The sequence below is a fragment of the Equus asinus genome, chromosome 10 (assembly GCF_041296235.1).
Source record: "Equus asinus isolate D_3611 breed Donkey chromosome 10, EquAss-T2T_v2, whole genome shotgun sequence".
Taxonomy (NCBI): Eukaryota; Metazoa; Chordata; class Mammalia; order Perissodactyla; family Equidae; genus Equus; species Equus asinus.
The window spans coordinates 58,604,805-58,611,970 of NC_091799.1; the positions used below are offsets into that span (position 1 = coordinate 58,604,805).

Here is a 7,166-nt window from a genome sequence, read left to right on the forward strand (position 1 = left end):
CAAATCTGGGCCCCATTCAGAATGGTCTTGAGTTGGTCAAAACAACTGCCTGGATCAGTGTTCACTTGGGAACACGATATCCCTGGAGATATTTTGAGGAGAAAAAGATCTAAGATCTAAGGAACTGGTTATAGAAGTGATAGGAGGGCTGGAAGAAACAGAGAAAAGGTGTGGTGTGGAGACGGAGTTGTATGCAAAGATCGGAAAGCTGCTGCCACCCTGTGCAGCGGAGTCTGCATGCTCAGCTTTGCTGCTGGTGGTCAGGAGCCAAGGAGCAAAGGAGCCCACACGCCGCTGGTACCACTGAAGCTGCCATGATGCAGCAGCAGCTACAGCTTCCTGCAGTCACACTTAGCCACTCGCTGCTGCCAGAGGCACCACTGACACCGAAGAGATGGCTCACGGCCTCCTCTTGACTTTCAGTCCCCTTGTGAGGGAGCACTGGCCGACCCAACAGGGAGGGAGTGTGGTTTGCAGACTTCAAGCCCCCATGGAAGAGAAGAGAACACGGAAGGATGAGTGTGGAGCTTTCCCACTCATGCCATCAAGAAGACAAAATGGCGTAGGCATGGTCAAGATCATTTCATATATTTGTGCAAAGAATCATATATTCCGAGCAGAGGCACTCAGAACTATAAGGAGGCAAGGATCATATTATGCAGATAACACCTACAAAGCCCAGTCCGTTACTCACTATGAGGCTGCCACACACACACGTGGAGTTCAAAAGAGCGCTCCAAAGAGTTGCTCACCCTTCCCTTTACGCGCCTGCCAGTCCACACACGGGCACATCTTCCCTCCTTCCTTCCACTTTCTGTCCATTACCCACCCCCCATCTTTTTTAACCAATCCTATGATGCCTCCCCAGTATGCAGCTAGAAGGGCAAGGTTGAGTCTTTTGAGCCTCCCTAGCAAACGAGTCACATAATTCTTCCTCTTGTTACTATCAACCATTCTTACAACAAAAGCACAGGGTGTTACTATGCTAACGGAGTCTATATTTCCCCCTCATTTCCCTGAGCCCACCTTCCAAGGAGTGACAGGGGGACAACCTGGAGGAAGTTTGTGTACAAGACCTGGTTTGGAAAGATGGCAAGAGCGTATAGCGTAGCTATAAATCATATATCTTGTGTCTGAATGTGCTGCTTTGAGGCTTCCCAAACCTGCCTCCATGTGAGAGTCTTGCTCGTCCCCACTCTCACACTAAGACCATGTCTCTGGTCAGCAATGGGTCCCTGACAAAGAACACCCCCTCTTCTTGATCTCTGTAAGAAAGCTTGGGAAATTAAGCCAAAGCACTAGTCATGTTATTCAAAGAAGATCTCCAACGTAGTGGATGCTAAAGCCAATGTGCGGGTGGTCATGAATATTTCACCCAACCTCCAACTCTCTTCCGGAGGCCAACAGTGAGTAAAGACTATAAAATGCAAGCGTGGTAACTTCCCTGCTTATTTCATCTCTGAGCACTGGGAAAACCACCTTGCAGAAAATCAAACCCTATTTAGCCAGCCTCCCACATGCCCCCAGCCCCAGCGTCCAGGCCAGTCCTACACCATCAGAAGGGAGGGCACAGACACCCATGAAGCAGCAGGTGGCAGGTGTGTGGCTGCATGACAAGCGGAATCATGAACTCCACTCGGGCATTTCCATCCCCGTCCAGACACCCGCTGTTCTCACAATGCCTCCTTGAAAGGGGCCGGGGAGGGGAAGAGAAAACTATATACTCAGCGGGGCATGTGCTTTCCCTCCGTGGAAGCAGACTAGGCCAGCACCTGCAAGACATCTTTTTAGGAATACGGAAAAGGCCATTTGACGTAATCAGCTCTTGCAGTAGCCAGGTTGTCTGAAATTTCCAGGATTCATGATATCACTTAAGGGCCCCAGAATGTTGTTACTGGCCTAAGGCATGATAGTAACCAAAAGAAACCCCGTCATGGGCCACAATATTGCTACTGGGTAGACTTAGGTGATTATGGATGGACAGCCATCTCCAACAGGGATTTATTTGGCAGACCTAGCCCTACTTATTCTCCCATGGTCAGGAGAATATGGTCTTCTCAAGATCCCCTGGGGTCTCCAGGGGAAGGTCTTGGCAGCAGCAAGATGCAGTGTAAACAGAATGGCTCTGAGCACGGGTTGTGGGGGCAGGCAGCCCTGGTTTTGATTCCTGCCTTTTCCACTTACTGCTGTGTAACTTTGGGCATTATACTTAAACTTTCTGATCTCGGTTTCTTGACCTGTAAGATTGAGATGCTAATAAACAAGCAGAATTCCAAGTTGGCCCCAGGATCCACACTCCCTGGTATACATGCCCTGCATAATCTCTGGCACTGTGAACACGATGGATTTTATTCTCCTGATCAGGTTATGTTACATGGCACAGTTGACTTAAAGAAGAGATTATCTTGGTGAGCCTGACCTAGTCAGGTGAGCCCTTCAAAATTAGAGCATTTCTCCAGCTGGTTACAGAGGAAGAAGTCAGAAAGTCACACACTCCTGCTGGCCTGCAAGAAGCAGCAACAATCACGCCATGAACTACCCCTAAGGGCCAAGTGGCAGGGAAGGTGGTGGCCCTGAGGACGGAGAGTGGCCCGTAGCTGACAGCCAAGAAGAAAATGGAGATCTTAGCCCTATAATCTACGAACTGAATCCGACCAACAACCTGAACGAGCTTCGAAGAGCAGCCTACCCCAGAGCCTCTAGACAGGAACACGGCCCTGCTCTCACCTTGAGTTCAGACTTGGAAGACCCCTCCACGCCGTGCCCAGATTTCTGCCCTACAGGAGGGCAAGATGAGAAAGATAACTGGGTGTTACTCTAAGCCACTAGGCTGGTGGTGATTTGTTATGTGGCAACTGGAAAGTGATATAAATACGGCCTCTGGAAGGTTTTGCAAAGGGGAAGAGTACGTATAAAGCATTCAGACGAGTTTCCAGCAGAGTAAATGTTAACAGTTATCATCCTTGATGGGTCACCAACAGGCACTGAAAGAAAAGACAAAACTTCATGGCTTTAAGTTCTTATCTTGGAGAAATTACTTAACCTTTCTGAGTCTCAGCTTTCCCCTTAGTAAAATGAAACAGTAGAGGTCAATAACAATGTTGGTATAGAGTCTTCACAAATGGTAGCTCACTTAACCTCTCCAACAACCCAGGAAGGTAACACGATTATTACCATTTTAGAAACACACACTGAGATTCACAGAAATCAGGTGGCTCACCTAAGACCGTGCCTAAATATGGTGGAACAAGATCTCAGACGCAGGCTTTCTTCCAACTGCAGCTCATTCCCACTAAGCGCCCTCGGAGTTCCGAAAGTGTGTGACTCAGCAGTGGTTGCAGCAGGTGGCTGCTCCTGATGGCTGCATTTGTCACATGAAATGCTTCAGTTCCCTTCTCCTTTGCGTCAACATCCACCCGACCACAGTATAAGGGTTCTCCAGAGAAATAGAACTAATCGGATGTGTGTGTGTGTGTATTTAGATATATCTAGGTAGATGAGAGAGAGTGAGAGAGCGCTTTATGTTAAGGAATCGGCTCACACAATTATGGAGGTGCAAGTCCAAAATCTGCAGGGTAGGTCAGCAGGCTGGAGACCCAAAGGAAGAGTTGGCATTGCAGCTTGAATCCCAAGACAGCCTGGAGCAGAATGTCTTCTTCCTCGGGGGACATCAGTCTTTCCCTTAAGGACTTCAACTGATTGGATGAGGCCCACCACATTACAGAGGATAAACTGCTTCACTCAAAGTCTACTGACTTAAATGTTAATCTCATCCAAAAAAATACCTTCACAGCAACATCCAGATGTGTTTGACCAAACATGTGGGTATCACGGCCTAGCCACACTGACACACAAAGTTCACCAGCACATAGTCACTGCCCTGGGTGTTACAAGTCTCCTTCGCGTATGTACTTTCTCCAGCTGCGCTGTGGAGGCTTCATCTCACAGCATGCGGTTCCTCACATGGAGGAAGCGGAAATGAGGTTGGGGCCAGGGACGCTAGAGGGAGGGAGGCCTTCAGCTGTTGACCGAGACTGGTGGCTGGATGACGTTGACTGAGCACAGACTCCCAGCACTTTAGACTGGAGATGAGTTTCTAACAACCCACAAAGTAACAATGACAAAGATCTGTCTCCGTGGAACACGTGGGTACCTGTGCATATATTTTCAGTTCATTATCATTTTTATGTTCCTTCCAATGTGGAGAAGGAATAAAGGGATTGAAGGAAGCAGGGAAAAGAAGGGCAGTCAAAATCATAAAGGTTAGTAATTTGCTCCTCCGGCCCCGCCTTGTCGCTAGCGGTTAAAAGGGCTGCCGGCGAGGAGTAGGCGGCCCCAGTCGTGCGCAATCGCGTGCTCTGGCGCAGCCTGACCCCCGGCGCCACGTGCAGGTGCAGCAGGGGCTCAAAGGCAGCACGTCACGACAAGAAACACCACGCCAGCGATGGGATCAAACCACTTTTATTGAGGAGCTTCAGGGGAAGGGCCAAGGGCGGCGAGGACGTTGAGATCCGACGTCCTCAGTCCGGCCGGGATCTCTCCAGCTTCACAGTCACTGAAAAAAATAATTTGCTTTCTTGATTCATTTGGAAATATCATGATCTTTACATTTCTAATTTAACTCAAACTTAACCTCTGCAGTGAAGTCCTCCGAGCAAGACCACCTTAGTTTAAGTGGTCACCTTGGTAGAACACCCCAACCCCATGCTGGTCTGACACTTGGTAACTAAAAACTCCTTCCCTGGAGCCTTCTCTCAGCCCACGTTTGCTGAGTCCCATCGGGAACCTGGCAGAGACCTAACAGCTGCCCGGGACACCAAAGGTTCAGAATAAGGTTCCCGATTTCAAAATGCTTCTAATTTAATTTTGAAACACCATCAACATACTTGTGATGGTTAATTTTATGTGACTTGGCTGGGCCACAGTGTTCCGATATTTGGTTAAACATTATTCTGGATGTTTCTGTAAAGACGTTTTGGGATGAGATTAGCATTCAAATTGCTGGACTTAGAGTAAAGCACATTGCTTTCCCTAATGTGGGTGGGCCTCGTCCAATCAGGTGAAGGCCTAAATAGAACAAAAAGACTGATTTCCCCTGACCAAGGAGGAATTCTGTCAGCAGACAGTCTTTGGATGTCCTCTGCAATGTTGACTCTTCTCCTGGTCTCCAGCCTGCTGGCCCGCCTGCTGATTTTAGTCTTGGCAGCCTCTGTAATCATTTCAGCCAATTCCTTAAAATCAATCTCAATGGATAGATAGATAGATAGATAGATATACACAGTCATGCATCCTGTTAATTCTGTTTTTCTAAAGAACTCTGACTAATAAAACACAATTCACACAATAAAACATAATAAAATATAATAAAACACAAGACCATTCCTGAAGCTTATGACGTTGCAGGTCTAATTAGAAGTGACAGGCGGTGCAGGAGAAGAGGCTGGCAGAGAGGAGACAAGAGGGTTTCAGAGATTAAGGATCAGAGCTCAGCCTCAAATAGAAACAAGGATTGAAATAGGCCAAGAAAAGGAGCAAGGGCCCGGGGAAAGGAGGACAAGCCCTCAGAAATAGTAACAAGGGCTTGGAGACACTGCGCATGGCCTCTGGACCAGGCACTGTGCTCAGAGGTGTACACTCACCACTTTATTCAATCCTTGTAAAACCCTGTGAGTGGCCAAAATCTAAAACACGGACAACACCAAATGCCAGTGAGGATGTGGAGCAACAGGAACTCTCATTCAGCGCTGGCGGGAATGCAAAATGGTGCAGCCTCGAAGGAAGACAGTTTGGCAGTTTTTTACACAGCTCAACATAGGCTGCCCATATTTCCCACAATTGTGCTTCTGGGTATTTACCCAAAGAGTTGAAAACTTACGTCCACATAGAAACCCGCACACAGATGTTTATAGTGGCTTTATTCATAAGCGTAAAACGTTGGAAGCAACCAAGATGTCCTTCAGTAGACGAATGGATACTGATACGTCCTTACAACGGGTACTATTCAGATGAGAGGAAACGAGCGGTCAAGCCTTGGAAAGATGAGGAGGAACTTTAAATGCATATTTAAGCCAGTGGAAGAAGCCAGTCGGAAAAGGGTATATGCTGTATGATTCCAACTGTATGCCATTCTCGAAAAAGCAAAACTATGAAGACAGTAAAAAGACCAGTGGTTGCCAGGGGTTGCGAGGGAGGGAGAAAGCAGGGGCTGAATAGATGGAGCACACGGGATTCTTAGGGTGGTGAAATTGTTCTGTATGATCCTTATGATGATGGACACATGACATGCATTTGTCAAAACCCATAGAATGTACAAGATACAGGGGAAGGGGGGTACATGGGAACTCACTGTACTTTCTTTTATTTCTTTTTTTTTTTCTTTGAGGAAAATTAGCCCTAAGCTAACATCTGCCACCAATCCTCCTCTTTTTGCTGAGGAAGACTGGCCCTGAGCTAACATCCGTGCCCATCTTCCTCTACTCTATATGTCGGACGCCTACCACAGCATGGCTTGCCAAGAAGGGCCATGTCCGTGCCTGGGATCTGAACCTGGGGACCCCAGGCCACTGAAGCAGAACGTGTGCACTTAACCACTGCGCCACTGACCTGGCCCCCTCACTGTACTTTCTGCACAAGTTTTCTCTAAACCTAAAACTGCTCTAAAAAATAAAGTATATTAACAAAAAAATTTAAAAACCCTATGAGATGAGTATTATAATCCCCATTTTACAGGTAAGGAAACTGAGGTACAGAAAGGCAAATAACTGAAAGTGACACAACACAACTGAGTAGCAGCAGCTCCAGGAAGCACACTCAGGGGTGCCTGTGATCACAGCCACTTCCCACGAAGGATGCAGGAGCTGAGCAGTTCTCCACCAGACCATACACAAACCCTCCGGGTCCCCACAAAACCCAACAACAATGAATACGTTCCCTTTCATAAGTCTTATTTATGTCTCTCTTTCTTTGTCCATTCTTTTTTTTTTTTTTTTTGAGGAAGATTAGCCCTGAGCTAACATCTGCTGTCAATCCTCCTCCTTTTGCTGAGGAAGACTGGCCCTGAGGCCCAGAGCTAACATCTATGCCCATCTTCCTTTGCTTTACATGTGGGACGCCTACCACAGCATGGCTTGCCAAGCGGTGCCATGTCCACACCAGCATCCAAACCA

The 7,166-nt window shown here is 47.5% G+C and overlaps 1 non-coding gene across 1 annotated transcript; it reads right to left on the reverse strand.

Annotated features, from left to right (window-relative positions):
- Positions 1-4,288: 4,288 nt before the first annotated feature.
- LOC123288401 (small nucleolar RNA SNORA76) lies at positions 4,289-4,417 on the reverse strand. The gene has a single exon (XR_006532078.1). It is a non-coding gene; the product is annotated as a small nucleolar RNA SNORA76 (small nucleolar RNA).
- Between the last annotated feature and the right edge of the window lie 2,749 nt (positions 4,418-7,166).